Here is a 20,901-nt window from a genome sequence, read left to right on the forward strand (position 1 = left end):
CCTGAGCGTCCGGAGCCCTGGACGGTGGAGGTAGAACTACCATACTATGGCTCACGGCGCCTCGAACTCCGGCCTCGAAAGTGGCATTAAAGGGGGGGTTCAATCTTGTCTGTACCGTCCTTTGGGGGACGTTATAGGTCTTGATACACACTAACACAGTTCAAGAAATGAGGGAAAACAGGCAACAACACAAACTGAGAATCTGCTCAGACCCACAAAAGGAAGAAAGCTCCAAACACATGAGAAAATCAGTAGAAGAAGGAGGAGAAGAATTCATGGGGGAAGGAAAATCATGAAAAGGATTCGAACCTATGTGCTGGATACTCCCTGACCACGTTCTACCAACACACGACTCAACAGACAATTTTAATATAAGATAAACAAATCAGGAGTATACAAGAGAAGATAACAAAGCGAATATAACTATCAAGCAAGGAATGAATACATTAACATTTACCAAAAAGAGTTTTGCAACTTTAATGAAAAAGACCTTGAATTCAAGGCCAAACAGCTCAATATCCATATTTAACTGGCATTAGAAAATGGGAAGAGCATAAGCATTAAATAAAGAGGAACTCTGAGGGGGAACTCCATATAATCTTCCAGGTGTGTTTACGACTGAACTTGAAACCTCCCACAGGAAAGAGAGAAGCCGATTCTGAATTACCTTCCCTCATTGAGTGTGGATAAGGAGCTGGGCTGTGTGGATAAGGAGCTGGGCTGTGTGGATAAGGAGCTGGGCTGTGTGGATAAGCTGCTTGAGGCATGACGACGAAGTCCAAGAGCGGTGCCCAACCCTTAAAACCACCGGGGCTCGAACTCTGGCCCTTACAGTAGGCGTGGCCGTCACTATACCGACCAGTCTAATTGCATGGACTCATTCCAAGAGGAGAAATTGACACGTATTGAGTTAGCAGGAGAGGAGGAAGAAGAGACGGGACAGGAGAATAGTTCATCTAGCAGCAAGAGCCCTCAGATGAACCGGAGGCTGCTCCTAGATGAACCGGAGGCTGCTCCTAGATGAACCGGAGGCTGCTCCTAGATGAACCGGAGGCTGCTCCTAGATGAACCGGAGGCTGCTCCTAGATGAACCGTAAGCTGCTCCTAGATGAACCGGAGGCTGCTCCTAGATGAACCGGAGGCTGCTCCTAGATAATGGTCACCTTGGTTCCCGAAGGCAGCTGCTGGGGCCCTCAGCGTTTAGCCTCACTATTGCCCAACATCCGGAAGACGGCTAATATGGTATTCCGTTCACCCTGGGGTCTTGAAGACTCGAATCCTGGACCCTACACGGCTCAACCCGAAGCTTTTATTATTTTATTAATATATAATAAGGAAGATGTACAAAAGACACTGAAAATACAAACCAGTGACGATAGTAAAGCATATCCCACTGAACAAATCCACAAGGGCCGTGACGAGGATTCGAACCTGCGACCGGGAGCATCCCAGACGATGCCTTAATCGACTGAGCTACGACATGGTCATACATGGTCATACAAACATACATACATACATAATCATACAGTTGATACATCACGCTATTGTGATTTCTGTGTGTAATATCCCATTGAATGAGAGACAGAATCATTCTAAAAAGAATAGCAATTCTGTTAAATGATAAAAGCCATAATCTATAAAATAGATTAAAATTGTCTGTCTGAGGTTGGAGACCAAATGCTTGGGGCCTAGCCTGGCCCAACTGTGCATGATGAATCATGTTGGGTGAGGGCGTGTCATAGGGAATCGGTCAATTTCGGTCCAAGTGAAATGTTTTAAAAAATATCAGTCTTCCCTTTCCCCAGGCGATTATCATGAAATAAAATCTGAAATATTTGTTGTGTTTCCCATCAGTTACAGTGCTTTGTAACAATAAATTTCCTGATGGAGGGAGGGAAGAGACCCGGGTACTACCGGGTGATCCTTCTAGTGTATAATAAGTGTAGTTGCAGAAAATATAACCGGCAACCTACATACACTCAGGAACCTGGGGCCAGATTCACGAAGCAGTTACGCAAGCACTTACGAACGTGTACATCTTTCCTCAATCTTTGACGGCTTGGGTTACATTTATTAAACAGTTTACAAGCATGAAAACTTGCCAATCAACTGTTGTTATTGTTATAAACAGCCTCCTGGTGCTTCGGAGCTCATTAACTGTTTAATAATTGTAAACAAAGCTGCCAAAGATTGAGAAAAGATGTACAGGTTCGTAAGTACTTGCGTAACTGTTTTTTTTTTTGAGATATATACAAGAGTTGTTACATTCTTGTACAGCCACTAGTACGCGTAGCGTTTCGGGCAGGTCCTTAATCCTATGGTCCCTGGAATACGATCCCCTGCCGCGAAGAATCGTTTTTTCATCCAAGTACACATTTTACTGTTGCGTTAAACAGAGGCTACAGTTAAGGAATTGCGCCCAGTAAATCCTCCCCGGCCAGGATACGAACCCATGACATAGCGCTCGCGGAACGCCAGGCGAGTGTCTTACCACTACACCACGGAGACTGTATCTTACCACTACACCACGGAGACTGTAACTGCTTCGCGTGAATCTGGCCCCAGTACACCAGTTGATTGAGAGTTGAGAGGCGGGACCAGAGAGCCAGAGCCTAACCCCCGCAAGCACTACTAGACGAGTCCATAGCCCAGTGACCCACACAAAGCTTATACATTTCATGTATAATTCGTGAGCTATTATTAATTGAAAGCGTTTGAGAATATTTTCACGGAACGAGGGAGAGGAGGGAGAGGGAGGGCGGAGGAAGGGGGAAAGGGGTAATTGAGGAAAGGGGGAAGTGGGAGGGGGACCGTTAGGTTGAAGGATGACCTTGATAGGGGGTACGTCTAGATCAAGGGGAATGTTGGCGGCACTGTCAGGTCAGGGGTGGGAGGGGGAGGGGGGAGTTTGACAGGGCACTTCCAGGTGTCAATATTGACCGTTGCATCATAGTAGGAACTAACCATTAGTGCTGGTTATCCGGCCCCTGGTAGTGTGCTAGCGTTCGTGCCGGCTATCCGGCTCCTAGTACTGTACCACCGTTCGTGCCTGCTATCCGGCCCCCTAGTACTGTACCACCGTTCGTGCCGGCTATCCGGCCCCCTAGTACTGTACCACCGTTCGTGCCGGCTATCCGGCCCCCTAGTACTGTACCACCGGTCGTGCCGGCTATCCGGCTCCTGGTACTGTACCACCACTCAAACAACAGGTTCATAATTATTTTATAGGTCAGGTGATGAATGAGTTTGCTTGTCTCTCTCTTATGGATTACTATTGGAGGCGTCCTCAGCGCTGCCGTGTTGGAGCGGGAAGCGCTCGCTGGCTAGTAGTATTCTGCTAGTATTTAATGCCCTTAATCCTATCTACGTCGCCTTGTACTGCTAGTTGTGACTAGACGTTGTGTTGTGGACTTGTAATGGTTGGTCCAGAGTGTCGGACTTGACGCCTGTACGGCCTCCAGAGGAATAGAGAGAGATAGAGAGGGTGAGAGAGAGAGGGTAGAGGAGGAAGTCATGCTGCAATAGAGTGGTGACAATGACTGATGGACCGTCTCCCTCCCCTTCCACTCCACCCCTTCCCCAAACCTCTCACCCCCTCCCCTTTCTCCGGGTAAAGCGTGAATGAAATAGAAATCAATAAGCGATATTTGAGGGCACTGGCCTCCAGCGACCCCCCCCCTCCCTCTAAATGTGGCACGCGACCCTCTCTTCCCACCACCTGTGTCACGGCTTCCGCCACCTGTGTCACGGCTTCCCGCCACCTGTGTCACGGCTTCCCGCCACCTGTGTCACGGCTTCCCGCCACCTGTGTCACGGCTTCCCGCCACCTGTGTCACGGCTTCCCGCCACCTGTGTCACGGCTTCCCGCCACCTGTGTCACGGCTTCCCGCCACCTGTGTCACGGCTTCCCGCCACCTGTGTCACGGCTTCCCGCCACCTGTGTCACGGCTTCCCGCCACCTGTGTCACGGCTTCCCGCCACCTGTGTCACGGCTTCCCGCCACCTGTGTCACGGCTTCCCGCCACCTGTGTCACGGCTTCCCGCCACCTGTGTCACGGCTTCCCGCCACCTGTGTCACGGCTTCCCGCCACCTGTGTCACGGCTTCCCGCCACCTGTGTCACGGCTTCCCGCCACCTGTGTCACGGCTTCCCGCCACCTGTGTCACGGCTTCCCGCCACCTGTGTCACGGCTTCCCGCCACCTGTGTCACGGCTCCCGCCACCTGTGTCACGGCTCCCGCCACCTGTGTCACGGCTCCCGCCACCTGTGTCACGGCTTCCCGCCACCTGTGTCACGGCTCCCGCCACCTGTGTCACGGCTCCCGCCACCTGTGTCACGGCTTCCCGTCACCTGTGTCACGGCTTCCCGCCACCTGTGTCACGGCTCCCGCCACCTGTGTCACGGCTCCCGCCACCTGTGTCACGGCTCCCGCCACCTGTGTCACGGCTTCCCGCCACCTGTGTCACGGCTCCCGCCACCTGTGTCACGGCTTCCCGCCACCTGTGTCACGGCTCCCGCCACCTGTGTCACGGCTTCCCGCCACCTGTGTCACGGCTTCCCGCCACCTGTGTCACGGCTTCCCGCCACCTGTGTCACGGCTTCCCGCCACCTGTGTCACGGCTTCCCGCCACCTGTGTCACGGCTTCCCGTCACCTGTGTCACGGCTTCCCGCCACCTGTGTCACGGCTTCCCGCCACCTGTGTCACGGCTCCCGCCACCTGTGTCACGGCTCCCGCCACCTGTGTCACGGCTCCCGCCACCTGTGTCACGGCTTCCCGCCACCTGTGTCACGGCTTCCCGCCACCTGTGTCACGGCTTCCCGCCACCTGTGTCACGGCTTCCCGCCACCTGTGTCACGGCTTCCCGCCACCTGTGTCGCGGCTTCCCGCCACCTGTGTCACGGTTCCCCCCCCCCACCTGTGTCACGGCTCCCGCCACCTGTGTCACGGCTCACCTGTGTCACGGCTTCAGCAGCCATGGACACTCCGTGACACCCCCTTCGTCCCCTCTACACCTTCTCAGGAACGCGCCATATTAACACAAATATTCACACAGTCTTCATGAGTTATGCCAGTGTCGATTTGACAGCTGTCAGGGGGACGGAGAGGATGGAAGGGGCAGGAGGTGCGGTGGAAGAGACGGGAGAGAGGGAAGAGGAAGATACAGGGGATAGAAAAGGAGGGGGGGGAGATAAAAGGCATGACATATAAACAAAGGAATAGAGAAAGCTTCAGTAGGCCTGTCAACCCAACCTGTCAACTCAGTCTTAACTATCTCCAAAACTGGCATATGTCAGGTGGAGGTCATATGTGTAGGTCATATGTGGGATCGTGTGAACTGCATATGGTCCCATATGCAGTTCTTCCCGCACGAGGCAGAAACAAATGGGCAAAGTTTCTTTCACCCTAAATGCCCCTGTTACCTAGCAGTAAAATAGGTACCTGGGTGTTAGTCAGCTGTCACGGGCTGCTTCCTGGGGGTGGAGGCCTGGTCGAGGACCGGGCCGCGGGGACACTAAAAAAAAAAAAGCCCCGAAATCATCTCAAGATAACCTCAAGATATGTGATCGAGCCCACAATGATGAGCCTAAATGATCATGTAGGTCATGTTCATCTCAACAGGGTTGGGTAACTTAGTCTCTTTCTGCTCTCGAGTGAGTCGCGTATGAGTCGAATACGACTCAGGTGTGTGATGGGGTATGCGTTGGGTCACATGCGAGTCAGGTGTGAGGGGGGAGGGAAGCACTTGAGGCCAGGTGAGGAAGCCAGGTGAGGGGGGAGGGGAGTTAAGGGCTTAAGCAGGTGTGTGGAGGTCACCTGTGTTCCCCAGGCGACAGTCTCCAAGGAAAACAGAGGTAAAGATCCCGTCTCGCACGCTCTTAATAACACCAAAGTAGTGTACCACATCAATCTGTTTGTGTGATAACATGATAGAATACTTAGCTTCTTTAGGTTATCTTGAGATGATTTCGGGACTTAGTGTCCCCGCGGCCCGGTCCTCGACCAGGCCTCCAACCCCCAGGAAGCAGCCCGTAGCAGCTGTCTAACTCCCAGGTACCTATTTACTGCTCGGTAACTAGGTAACATCAGGGTGTGAAAGAAACATTTTGCCCATTTGTCTCCGCCTCCACCGGGGATCGAACCCGGAACCTCAGGGACTATGAATCCGAAGCGCTGTTCACCCAGCTGTCAGGCGCCCTAGTTACAAGCACTTTGTCCTCCAAGAGTGTAACACTTATATGATGTGTTCACTATACTTACCTACACTGTCAAATATGATTCTTGTACTGTAATTTGCGGATATCTACTCACTAGACTTGTGAGCTCCTTGAGAGGACTTGAAGTAGAGGAAGGTAGAAGTAGCCTAATCTACTCTATCCCTTTGAGATGTATTTTATCGTCCAATAACGATCTTGAACGTGGATAACACCAGCAACTCTAAGATTGAAGTTTATAGTTAACAAGACGCGCTTAGATGAGCGTTACAGCCTGCTGCATGCAAGGTTAGAGAGGGGTACAGGTCATCTGTAATTATGAGGTGATGTGAGGTAAATTATGAAGTGATGTGAGGTAATTATGAGGTGATGTGAGGTAATTATGAGGTGATGTGAGGTAAATTATGAGGTGATGTGAGGTAAATTATGAGGTGATGTGAGGTAAATTATGAGGTGATGTGAGGTAAATTATGAGGTGATGTGAGGTAATTATGAGGTGATGTGAGGTAATTATCAGGAGAAACCGCTAAACCAGCTCTACTGCACATCTCATAGAAGGGATGTGAGGGATTAGGGGCTGGGATGTGAGGGATTAGGGGCTGGGATGTGATGGTTGTGTGTGTGTGTGTGTGTGTGTGTGTGTGTTATGGTAACGGGTAAGGCAGTATGGTTGGTAACGAGGGTTTGATAGCTAATGACGTGATTACGGATGACCAAACCCATCGCCGCACGAGCTATCAAGATCTTTCGACACACTTTCTTACACCTGAAGCGCCTGTTCACCCTTGCAGTAAAATGGGTACCTGGGAGTAAGCCATCTGTTGTGGGTTGTATCTTGGTGGGGGGGGGGTAAGGTCAGACGGTAGTCTACGGGGAAGCTCGATAGATACCCGGCGATTCCCGGGACGACTCAAATTCTTTCCTACAGGTATGAAAATACGACACATTTCTTAAAACGCTTTACGGGTTATTCATGCCCGTGCCACCTCTTGGGTGGCTTTATAATCTTCATCAATCTTGGAGCACTGGACACCTGCCAGGTCAGGAGTCATCAAACACTCGTCAAGTGTTCCCTTACGAAACCGGTACATCTTTCCTCAATCATTTCGGCTTAGTTTAAGCTTAAAGAAGTTTTAAGACATCGGAAGGTTGTCTACAACAATAACTTTGGGTTCGAGAATGACCTCTCAGGGTTTCCTAGTTCGTAAACTACTGAAATAAACACAGCCTATACGCCGCTATGACTGAGGCAAGATAAACCGGTTTCGTAAATCTTTGCTGGTGTGAAAGACTGCAGGACGCTATACATTGGTTGGCTAACAAAGGCTAAGAGGCGGGACCCAAGAGCCGTAGCTCATCCACCGCAAGCACAACTAGGCAAGTGTGGCAATGATGGTTTATGCCAAATTCAATATATATTGTGAATTATATAATGAAAGGACGAGTGGTACCTGGAATTATGTGTTATTTAATATTTGGGACGTTTTTACAGCGAAGAAAATCATTAGGAGCTATGAGCAGGGTTCGAACCTGTACTCTGGGGACTCCCAAGCACACGCCTTAGCCCACTACACCACGACATGGTCAGAAAGCAATGAGGATTCAAGTGAATCCTCTGAGGGGGGGATTCTGAAGCCTAACTTAGGTTTCACACATTGCCTCATGCCCTCTAAGTCGTAGTCCGGGAGTCCTACCTCTAAAACTTTCATTCAAATGCACATCACATTAACGTGATGTATTAGTGTTGTATCCATAGTCAATACTGTATCAGTGATGTATTGATGTATCGGTGGGAAAATTCTCAATGCTTTGTGCATTTGAATAGAAACATTAGAGGTGTGACTCTTAATAGTGGGTCGAAGCTTAGTTAGTAGCCTCAGAACTTGAGATACGATCTGATATATTTCAGTGTAAAGCCTTGAATTCCGTAGTGATGAAGTTAAAGATTGAAGTTCTGGATTTATCAAAGGCTTTTCTCAGGACAATGAAGAGGCCAGTTGGGAGGAAAAAAAAATTATCGTCATTTTGTCATTATTGATAATTGTAATCTGAGGCCAAACTGACTATATTTTACTGTGTTGAACTTTATAAGGTCGGAGTACAGATGTTTGTATATAATCTTTTCAAATTTGTTTGAAAAATGTGACAATTGGTCTGTTAATTGTTCAGGTCAACTGTGTTACCCTTATTATGTGCTGGGATTATTATTCTTGTTTTTATTATATCAAGAAAACTTGACAGAAAACTTGAAAGCAAACTTGATTCCAGGTGGTGGTAGATCTGTTTTTGTAGTTGGAATGGTTGTGTGTGTGTGTGTGTGTGTGTGTGTGTGTGTGTGTGTGTGTGTGTGTGTGTGTGTGTGTGTGTACTCACCTATTTGTGCTTGCGGGGGTTGAGCTTTGGCTCTTTGGTCCCGCCTCTCAATTGTCAATCAACTGGTGTACAGGTTCCTGAGCCTACTGGGCTCTATCATATCTACATTTGAAACTGTGTATGGAGTCAGCCTCCACCACATCACTGCCACTGTGTGTGTGTGTGTGTGTGTATGTATGTGAGTGTGTGTGTGTGTGTGTGAGAAGGGGGGGGGGGTGCATGAAGAGAGGACACTAGCAGTGTTTCAATACTAAGGGGGGGGGGGAGGTAGAATAGCGTGTGGGTGTTGCGGATGTAAACACAATCATTCAGTGAGTGATTGTAAGCCATGACGACAGTGAATGGGGTGTAAACACAGCTGGGCCAGGTCTGTAGGCATGGTGGCCATTGTCGTATTTAAAGAAGCAATGTTGTTGACGCAACCCGTCCTACAAATAGCACGTCGCATTTTGACGTATAGTCTACCTAAGGCCAAAAAATTGTCATACTAGCAAATGGTTCGAGAAATTGACATACTGTCCCGTTTTCTGTTTTGGGTCCTCTGGTAGGTTAGGATAAGTGCACTTTTTAGTACGACAGTTTCTTGACGTTGGGGAAACTTAGGAGAACAGGCTGGTTGATCAGGCAGCTCTTTATCTTGTTGGGGGGGGGGGTGCTCATTTGCTTGTGCTTTTTGGAGATGAGCTTCGGCTCTTTGGTCCCGCCTCTCAACTGTCAGTCAACGGGTGTACAGGTTGCAGAACCTATTGGGCTCTATGATACCTACATTTGAAATTATGTATGGAATCTGACTCCACCACAGGTACTCAGTTTCCACCTGTGTCCCCTTGTGAGAGTACCACGTGTGTGTATGTGGGTGTGTGTGTAATTACCTAAGTGTAGTTACAGGATGAGAGCTACGCTCGTGGTATCACGTCTTCCCAGCACTCTTTGTCATATAACGCTTTGAAACTACTGACGGTCTTGTTGAGTGTGTGTGTGTGTGTGTGTGTGTGTGTGTGTGTGTGTGTGTGTGTGTTAAATGCGCTCACCTAGATATACTCACCTAGATGTGCTTGCAGGGTCCAAAGTGTACTCATAATTCTAATCATATTCGTATCTGGCTTGGGAGCATTGGAGTACATTATGCCAGGTTGGTCTTTGGCCTTGCGTGCTATGTATGTCATTCACACGCAGCTAAATTCCTGTGTCGTCACTTCAAATTTCATATTGTGACATTATTTGCAATTTATTGAATAGTTTCTATTCTCCTTTTAGTTCATTCCAGTTTTACTAACAAAAAATTTTTTTTTCTTACTTAAATGTTATGAATTCTACTGATAAATAAAGAATGTTGTTTATTAGCCAACTTAACAGGTGTGTAAAGCCTGTGGTTTCTACAGTAGATGTTGGTTACAAGGTCTTAATATTCATACACTACGTTATGTTGACTTCTTTCTGTGTTGACTGTATTTTTTTTCTTTTATATTAAAGTTTCTCTATTTAGAACATTCAGTTGCTGTAGTGTGGTGCTGAAGACATATAGGATTAAGAAGCCTTATATCAATATATAATAAGGGGTAGACTAGGCTGCTTCAGGTGTTTATATATAGATCTATACACCCTTGTTATTATCGTCCACAGTACATCCACGTCTGTTTGATCTAACCCCCAATTTTCCACACACCCCCTCCCCCTTCCTCCTACAAGCCCCCCCCAACCCCCTCCCCATCAAGTTTTGCAGCATTAAAGGGGTGCAGAGGGGGTGGAGTTGGGGGGTAAAGTAATCAATACAATGGTCAGAGGATATTTGGCGTCTGGTGGGTGGTGGGGGTGTGGGGGAAGGATGGGGGGAGGTGTGTGGAGGGGTCAGGCGTCAGTAGGTCGTGGTAGGAGCTTCAGCACCCCCACCCTTTCTCCCCCTCTCTCTCTCACGACCGCCCCCCTATCTCCCCCCTCACACATCCCCCTCTCTCCTCACCGCGCCTAGCGGACTGTCAAGCTGGTCACAGAAGTACACGGAAGTAGCAGACATTTAGCATTGTTTAAATGTCTAACAACAAAAGGTGTTCTTTTGTTGTGACCAGACCTGTCAGGGCTATGACCTTACAGCACACGAGACCTGCAGTGTTGTAACCTTCCAGGTGTAGGATGGGGAAGATATTCTCAGATGTGGCGGCAAGTCAGTTGTCAGCCGGGAAAGGGACAGAGAGGCGAGAGAGATCAAGTGTAAACACACATTTATCGCATCATCCGCTGCACGAGATAGTTTTTATCACGTAGACTCTACTGATGCTGTATTACGATTGACATTTCGTCATACAGCGATTATTTTTTTTATAATAATGATAGTGACAGCAGCTGCTTTTAGAGTTTAACTGTCTCTCGATCTGGATGTGGTACTCTGTCCCTCTCTGTCCGTTTCTCTCTCTCTCTCTCCCTCTCTCTCTCTCTCTCTCTCTCTCTCTCTCTCTCTCTCTCTCTCTCTCTCTCTCTCTCTCTCTCTCTCTCTCTCTCTCTCTCTCTCTCTCTCTCTCTCTCAGTGAGAGTGTGAGCGTGGCGTGCGGGTCCTCGCTGACGTGCTGTCCTCTCCTTATCGCCCGGCCTTCCCTACATCACGTGAACTACTTGCTGGCTTCTTAATCGTCTTTGTCTGTCACGTCTTGCTGGGGTCTTCACAGTGGTGTTCAGGGGGAATGTTTATCCAGATTTAGTATCCAGGGTTGGGTTACTATCCAGGTTTAAATCGTGTATCGCCTTAGATGTCGTCCTGACCGCGTGTACTGTGCGAACTGTAGAGTGACACTGTAGCCCCAGGGGGACACTGTAGCCCCAGGGGGACACTGTAGCCCCAGGGGGACACTGTAGCCCCAGGGGGACACTGTAGCCCCAGGGGGACACTGTAGCCCCAGGGGGACACTGTAGCCCCAGGGGGACACTGTAGCCCCAGGGGGACACTGTAGCCCCAGGGGGACACTGTAGCCCCAGGGACACTGTACAATGTGTTCGTCGAGTATTAAAGACTCTTCACCAACTCCTCCGACACTGAAATTTCGAGAGAGGGAAATTTCTTGAGAACGGGGTCAAGACGGGCCGAGAGCCTCCGACCTCCTGCCTGACTCACACTGCCCACTTCCGGACGATATCTCTGTGTGCTTTTGTTTTCCCAAACGGTTGAAAGTTTGTTGCATAAGCTGACTGCATTTTGTAAATGAAATGGGGAAAAACAAGATGGCCTACAGGACGTGTGTGGCTCCACTATTGTTGTCATCTATGGGGGTTTATAGTTCTTATGCTACCTTGGGTCCTTGTCTCTCTACTTGCTACTGGGTGAACAGAGGCATGAGGTGTGTGAGGAAGGTGATCACACGCCTGGTGCTGTCTTGAGAAGGGGACATTACTCTACTTCACATAACTCCAGCAGTCACGAGAACAAGAGAATTCTCTTTAGAAATGTATAAGAATCACTTATAACCTTGTATGCCACATATATCAGACCAGTTTTGGAGTATGCAGCTCCAGCGTGGAATTCATATCTAGTCAAGCACAAGAAGAGAAAGTTTGAGAATATCATATCTTATAGGCATATATCTTGAGGCATATCTTTGAGAAGGTTCAAAGATATGCCACTAGACTGGTACCCGAGCTGAGGGGTATGAGCTACGAAGAAAGACAACTGGAACTAAACCTCACGTCGCTGAGAGAAGAGTTAGGAAAGACATGATCACTACCTACAAAATTCTCAGGGGAATTCATAGGGTAGACAAACACAGATTATTTAACACGGGTGGTACACGTACAAGGGACACAGGTGGAAGATGAGTACCCAAATGAGCCACAGAAACATTAGAAAGAACTTTTTCAGTGTCAGAGTAGTTAGTAAATGGAATGCATTAGGCAGTGATGTGGTGGACTCTATATAATCTATCAAACTCCATACTGTATCATGCCATGCGATGGAGACACGATAGAGCCCAATAGGTTCAGGAATCTGTATACCAGTTGATTAACGGTTAAGAGGCGAGACCAAAGAGCCGAAGCTATATCCCAGCGAGCACAATTAGGTGAGTACAAACCAAGCCACAATAACATAAAACCATAAAACTTCAATAGCAAAAGCGTCTGATATAAAAAAAGAAGGAAAGAGCTGCAAGAGACAATTAAGAAACTCCACTAACTTGAAGGGGATCTCAGACAGTGAAGAGTTCCGCTAACTTGAAGGGGATCTGAGACAGTGAAGAGTTCCACTAACATGAAGGGGATCTGAGACAGTGAAGAGTTCCGCTAACATGAAGGGGATCTCAGACAGTGAAGAGTTCCGCTAACTTGAAGGGGATCTCAGACAGTGAAGAGTTCCACTAACATGAAGGGGATCTGAGACAGTGAAGAGTTCCGCTAACTTGAAGGGGATCTCAGACAGTGAAGAGTTCCGCTAACTTGAAGGGGATCTCAGACAGTGAAGAGTTCCGCTAACTTGAAGGGGATCTCAGACAGTGAAGAGTTCCGCTAACTTGAAGGGGATCTGAGACAGTGAAGAGTTCCGCTAACTTGAAGGGGATCTCAGACAGTGAAGAGTTCCGCTAACTTGAAGGGGATCTCAGACAGTGAAGAGTTCCGCTAACTTGAAGGGGATCTCAGTCAGTGAAGAGTTCCGCTAACTTGAAGGGGATCTCAGTCAGTGAAGAGTTCCGCTAACTTGAAGGGGATCTGAGACAGTGAAGAGTTCCGCTAACTTGAAGGGGATCTCAGTCAGTGAAGAGTTCCGCTAACTTGAAGGGGATCTCAGACAGTGAAGAGTTCCACTAACTTGAAGGGGATCTGAGACAGTGAAGAGTTCCGCTAACTTGAAGGGGATCTCAGACAGTGAAGAGTTCCGCTAACTTGAAGGGGATCTCAGACAGTGAAGAGTTCCGCTAACTTGAAGGGGATCTCAGACAGTGAAGAGTTCCACTAACTTGAAGGGGATCTCAGACAGTGAAGAGTTCCGCTAACTTGAAGGGGATCTCAGACAGTGAAGAGTTCCGCTAACTTGAAGGGGATCTCAGACAGTGAAGAGTTCCACTAACTTGAAGGGGATCTCAGACAGTGAAGAGCCCCACTAGAAGGGGATCTCAGACAGTGAAGAACTTAATAAAGTCCCCTAAAAAGAGATCTATAATATATACCGAACTCAAGAAAGCCACTTCGAGAGCTCGAGGAATTACAGTAAGTGAATCAACCACCACATTTCCTGCAAATGCGAAAGCACAAAGAAATAAAGAGATGTGATAAGAAACCCTACGGCCAAGCGTTGCAAAACCTGTGCTCGCAATAACTCAAGAACTCAAGGGTCACAATACGAGGACATCTCGCGATCTCCGAGACGCTACAGTGGCCAAATAACCAGAAAATAGTGTCTGAAGAATCGCCGTCTACAGTGCTGTGGCACGCGAAGTCAGTGACTCGTGTATGGACAGGTGCAGTGACAATACAGTGAGTCACCCCCACACACGACCCGTGACTGTCTCTCGTCACGTAGAGGGAATACCACGCTGGAGTAAGCGCTGGTCAACAACCTTTCCTAGAAACAATGTAAAGTTTTTCTGTCTTCGAGTTGCGCGCCACAATGCCCCAGAGGGCAGGCGTACGAGGCCTCCTTTCTCTCCTTCCATTGTCGTAGTCCTGCTACGAGCCATTAAGCCCCTGTACTGAGCCTTCCATCACTCTCGTAGACCAACGGGTAGTCCACATATTGCCTTTGGGTTACAAACTTCCTGGTTCAGTTTCTCCTTCTCCTCCTCCCAGCCCGTTATTAAGAGGCTGGTCCCGCTAACCAGGAGCACTTCCGAGGGGTCGTTACGCTTCGTTTCCGACGGGACCCTTCGCCAGTGTCTCTCCTTTGTGGTGGTCGCGCGGCCAAGGTTCTCTGCTGATTCAGTGAGCTGTTGTCCTTCCCAAATGGGTTGTTGTTGTGGTTGCTAACGGGTCAACAAACCGTTACCATTAAATGTCACGAATTGAACGCAAACTGTACCAAAACCACTAACGATCGCGTAATTGCTCAACGTCCAAATTAGGTCTCCTCTTGGGGCCGCTCCCCACAGCGGCGTCCGGATGCTGACTAACAAAGTGCATCCCAAGACACACTTTTACGCTATTGACACACACTCTCGGGGCCTCCTGACGCACTCGGAAACATCTCGAGTCTCTCGGAAACCTCTTGACACACTTTGAAGCATCTTGAGTTGACGCGCTAACTTTTCTGAATTGTAAACTTAAGTGCTTCTTCCAGTCAGTAAACCTTTATCGTGTTCCCTGAATATCTATGTCAAGGTTTATAACACACACACACACACACACACACACACACACACACATAAGAACATAAGAACATAAGAACAAAGGTAACTGCAGAAGGCCTATTGGCCCATACGAGGCAGCTCCTATTCTATAACCACCCAATCCCACTCATATACTTGTCCAACCCGTGCTTGAAACAATCGAGGGACCCCACCTCCACAATGTTACGCGGCAATTGGTTCCACAAATCAACAACCCTGTTACTGAACCAGTATTTACCCAAGTCTTTCCTAAATCTAAACTTATCCAATTTATATCCATTGTTTCGTGTTCTGTTCTGTGTTGATACTTTTAATACCCTATTAATATCCCCCCGGTTATGTCCATTCATCCACTTGTAAACCTCTATCATGTCACCCCTAACTCTTCGCCTTTCCAGTGAATGCAACTTAAGCTTTGTTAATCTTTCTTCATATGAAAGATTTCTAATTTGGGGAATTAACTTAGTCATCCTACGCTGGACACGTTCAAGTGAATTTATATCCATTCTATAATATGGCGACCAAAACTGAACTGCATAATCTAAATGGGGCCTAACTAGAGCAAGATATAGCTTGAGAACCACACCAGGTGTCTTGTTACTAACGCTGCGATTAATAAATCCAAGTGTTCGATTTGCCTTATTACGAACATTTATGCATTGATCCTTTTGTTTTAAATTCTTACTAATCATAACTCCCAGATCCCTTTCGCAATCCGACTTCGCAATCACAACACCATCTAGCTCGTATCTTGTAACTCTATCATCATTACCTAACCTCAGAACTTTACATTTATCAGCATTAAACTGCATCTGCCAATCCTTTGACCATTTCAAAACCCTATCTAGATCAACTTGAAGTGATAGTGAGTCCTCCTCCGAATTAATTTCCCTACCGATTTTCGTATCATCGGCAAATTTGCAAATGTTGCTACTCAAACCTGAATCTAAATCATTTATATATATTATAAACAACAGAGGTCCCAGGACAGAGCCTTGAGGCACTCCACTTACAACATTTTCCCACTCTGACTTGATTCCATTTATACTAACTCTCTGTTTCCTTTGGTATAGCCATGCCCTAATCCAGCTTAATATAGCACCCCCAATACCATGAGACTCTATTTTTTTAATCAGTCTTTCATGTGGCACTGTATCAAAAGCTTTGCTAAAGTCAAGGTATACAACATCGCAATCCTTACCACTATCAACTGCCTCAACAATGCTAGAATAAAAAGATAACAAATTTGTTAAACATGAACGGCCATTTATAAAACCATGTTGCGACTCAATTATTAATTTATGTTTTTCAAGATGAAGACGAATTTTATTTGCTATTATAGATTCGAGTAACTTTCCCACAATAGACGTTAGGCTAATTGGTCGATAGTTAGACGCAAGTGATCTATCTCCTTTCTTAAAAACTGGTATCACATTAGCAACTTTCCAAAACTCTGGCACTCTGCCTGACTCTATTGATTTATTAAATATGGTTGACAGTGGGTCACAAAGCTCCTCTTTGCATTCTTTAAGCACCCTAGCAAACACTTCATCCGGCCCTGGGGATTTGTTTGGTTTGAGTTTTACTATTTGTTTAAGAACATCCTCCCTGGTAACTGCTAAACTCGTCAACCTGTCCTCGTCCCCACCCACATAGACTTGTTCGGCTGAAGGCATATTGTTAAGTTCCTCTTTAGTAAATACAGATACAAAATATTTATTAAAAATACTACTCATCTCTTCATCACTATCTGTTATTTGACCTGTCTCAGTTTTTAATGGACCTATCCTTTCCCTAGTCTTAGTACGATATAACTGAAAAAACCCTTTAGGATTTGTCTTTGCTTGCCCTGCTATGCGAACTTCATAGTTTCTTTTTGCTTTCCTTATCTCTTTTTTAACATTGCTAACCAGTTGTACGAATTCCTGTTCTAAAGTGACCTCCCCATTTTTAATCCTTTTGTACCAAGCTCTCTTTTTACCTATAAGGTTCTTCAAATTCTTTGTTATCCACTTTGGGTCATTAGTATACGATCTATTCAATTTGTATGGTATACTACGTTCCTGTGCTTTGTTTAGAATATTCTTAAATAAGTTATATATTGAATCCACATCGAAATCCCCATTTAAGTCACCTATCGCTGGGTTCATGTCTCGCTCCAAGACCGGCCCACACCCCATACCCAAGCCTTTCCAATCAATTTGACCCAAAAAATTTCTTAGGCTATTAAAATCAGCTTTTCGAAAATCTGGCACTTTAACAGAATTTTCTCCTACTGGTCTATTCCATTCTATGCTAAATCTGATTTCTTTGTGATCACTGCTCCCTAGCTCACTCCCTATTTCGATGTCATTAATTTGCGTTTCCCTGTTAGTTAACACTAAATCTAAAATATTATTTTCCCGTGTTGGTTCCTTAATGTGTTGCGTAAGAAAGCAATCGTCAATTAATTCTAGAAAATCTTCTGCTTCACTATTCCCTGTTTTGTTCAACCAGTTTATTCCGCTAAAATTAAAGTCACCCATGACATAAATACTGTTAGATCTAGATGCTCTAGATATTTCATCCCATAGATGCTTTGCTTCCATTCTGTCTAAATTTGGTGGCCTATATATTACTCCTATTATAATATTATTAGCTTTTTCGTTTAATTCAATCCAAATAGTTTCTGTGTGTGGCTCTGTTTTGATTCCCTCTTTGAGACTACATTTCAAATTGTCCCTAACATATATGGCTACTCCACCTCCTCGTCTAATATATCTATCTGTGTGAAATAGTTTAAATCCATATATTTGATATTCAGCTAATAGTTCTCTATTTTCTACATTCATCCACGTTTCGGTAAGTGCAATAATATCTATTTTTTCTGTGCAGACAAGAGCATTTAATTCGTTAATTTTATTTCTTAGACTTCTACTGTTAGTGTAATATACCCTAAGTGAATTGTTATTTTGCGGACCTTCTCTTTCCCTGATCGTTTTGCCAATTCCTTTCTCCCACAAACACATACTTTTATTACCTCCTTCCTCCAAATCAATTCCCATACCTCTATCTACTAACAGTTTAAACCCAAACAAACACCTCTAACCACTTCTTCTAGCGAGTTCGCAACAGCAACAACCCCAGCTCTCGATAGATGCACCCCATCACGAGCATACATTTCATTTCTTCCATAGAAGTGTTCCCAGTTGTCTATGAAAGATATTGCATTTGATTTGCAATATCTTTCCAGCCGGCAATTGACACCAAGTGCCCTCGATATCCATTCATTTCCCACTCCCTTTCTTGGAAGAATGCCACATATGATCGGGATTCCTCCCTTGCTCCTAACTAACTCTATGGCTGTTTTATACCTCTGAATCAGTTCCTCACTCCTGACTCGACCAACATCATTTCCTCCCACGCTAATGCAAATAATGGGATTGTTCCCATTACCAGCCATAATATCATTCATGTTGTTTATAATATCACCAATGCCAGCTCCGGGATAGCAAACCCTTAACCTGTTCCCCCTATCTCTAGCACAAAACGTTCTATCCAAATACCTTATCTGGGAATCTCCCACAACTAATGTTTGCTTAGGTACTTCCTTTACTTTCTGTACTTCACACACACACACACACACACACACACACACACACACACACACACACACACACACACACACACACACACACACACACACACATATATATATGACAATGTCAGACCACGGAGGAAAAATGAAACAGGAAATTTCCTTAAGTACTTTCGTATATTAAATACATCTTCAGAAGATTACGCCTCCCTGTCTCCGCCCCCCCCCCATCGCCGTCTCCGCCCCCCCCCCCATCCCCGTCTCCGCCCCGTCTTGTAAACCACAAGACAGTAACTGTAGACGGGTGAGCAGTTAGCCCCGTCACGCCATGACTAGCATTGGAAGATGAACTAAAGGACATGAGAGCAATTGTCACTCTCGTTAGAAAACAAGAAAACTCGTTAGAAAGATCAGGTTTTCAGAGACCGCGACCCCGTTCTCTGACACAATTACCCCCCCCCCCCAGTAAACACCCCCACTTGTTCCTCCCCCTTTGTGATATACGCCTCTCTCTCTCTCTCTCTCTCTCTCTCTCTCTCTCTCTCTCTCTCTCTCTCTCTCTCTCTCTCTCTCTCTCTCTCTCTCACCCCATCATCACATTCGTACAAGGCCACTCACCCCTTCAATCAGGGAGGTCGGAATCATGTCCCACCATCGTGCCCATGCAGACTCGTTCACCCCTTACTCCCAGGGTGTGAACACAGCAACACACACACACAGCACAAGTGCGTAACGGTGTCAAGGGGGCCCCTTCCCTCTCCCCGGAGGACGCAGGCGATGCCGGAAATCGGTCAAGGTGGTATATCCACCTTCGCGTTCCCGTTTCTCCTATCCAGGCGTATCCCTGCACTGTGATAGTCATGATTATACCGCTTTCTATGATTTTTTTCACCCTTTCCTGTCCGTTGAGGCCGCCAAAAATAGCGGTAGGAATAAGCGGGAGTTGACGTTGGGAGGGTGGCGAGGGGGGCGGTTCCGGACGTCGTTCAGGACACCGTTGTAATCGTTTTGTTTACCTAATGAACTGTTCTTTGTTGCCAGCTATGTTGAGTCTCTGTCTCTGTCTCTCTCTCTGTTTCTGTCTCTCTCTCTCTCTCTGTCTCTCTCTCTCTCTCTCTCTCTCTCTCTCTCTCTCTCTCTCTCTCTCTCTCTCTCTCTCTCTCTCTCTCTCTCTCTCTCTCTCTCTCTCTCTCTCTCTGTGGTGTTCACAGGCTACCAACACCTTTAGTATTTCACACACTTCCTAACATCGACGATAATTTCAGCCAAAACAATGCAACAATAGCCAAGGCTCGGCCGGTTGTTGGCACGTGAGGTGCACAGCCAAGGTTTGGCCGGCAACAGACCGGCCTAACCTTGTCCTTTAGCGCACACCTGAAGCTGGAAGAAGCTGTCAGTCATGGCCACCAGGCTAAGGACCCCACCAGGTACCCCCAGAGCGGTCCACAAGACGGACGGGGCGGGACCAAGTACCAGACCTAGCTCTCAGCCACAACCCCATCAAAATATATATATATATATATATATTCAATCAATCAATCATCGGCTATCCAGAGAATCTATCGAAACATGCTTCTACAGGAGAGGACATTCACAGAAATCTGTGCCATGTCTTCGCAACCGTTGCGACAGGCTTCGTAAAAAAATGAAACACAAATGGAGCCGAAAATGTAAGGAAATGGCAGTACCCGGTACGGGCGAGCAACAAGTGAAATGTACTGAAAGAAGTAGTTGTGGAAGCCACCTCCAGCCACACCATCAAAAGCTAAGATTCGACAAAGAATTTAATCGTCAAATTTAGCTCAGTTATAACGCGACGAGGAGAACAAGGTTAGTAGACGGGGGGCATAAAGAGCTCTAGGGGCCTCACATACCCGTAGTCTCTGATGGGTACTTACCCGTCAGTAATTAACTTTGTGTGGCCACTGCCCCCCCCCCCCCCCTGTTGTTGGGGTTCCAACAGTTGCAACAGTGTATTAGCAACTGTTGGGGGGAGGGGGGGGGCTAACAGTTGCTAGGACAGTCGCGAGCTACACGTAAACACAACTTCTGATACTTGCTATTGGGCACATATTCCAGGTGACTGATGACGCGTTTGTGACGTCACATGACGTCACTCCGGCTCGCTAGTATTGGTGACGTCATGTCATTCGCTGTGGCGGAGTGAATGTGCGCGTGCGTTGTTCGATCAGTCAGGTTAAGCGCAGTTGGATCTGGACAGTAACGTAATAGGTGATTACAAATTCACAGGAGACTCGCTCATGGGAAGTGTGTGGGACCTCCATAAGGCCTTTCCTGCCGACGCCATTTTGGGGGGATGAGTGACGTCATCAATGCGTTCTCTTAGAGATGCTCACCAGTCTGGTGACGTCACAGCTGCTGATTTTTTTATTGGCTGACTCCCCGAAAGGTTAGCTTTGTGACTGGCCAAAAATCTA

General features: G+C 46.9%; 1 long non-coding RNA gene across 1 annotated transcript in view; it reads left to right on the forward strand.

Annotated features, from left to right (window-relative positions):
• The window catches only part of LOC123744863 (uncharacterized), an 89,391-nt gene that overhangs the window by 59,729 nt on the left and 8,761 nt on the right, over window positions 1-20,901 (forward strand). The window lies entirely within an intron of this gene.

The sequence above is a fragment of the Procambarus clarkii genome, chromosome 70, assembly GCF_040958095.1.
Source record: "Procambarus clarkii isolate CNS0578487 chromosome 70, FALCON_Pclarkii_2.0, whole genome shotgun sequence".
In the NCBI taxonomy this organism is placed as follows: Eukaryota; Metazoa; Arthropoda; class Malacostraca; order Decapoda; family Cambaridae; genus Procambarus; species Procambarus clarkii.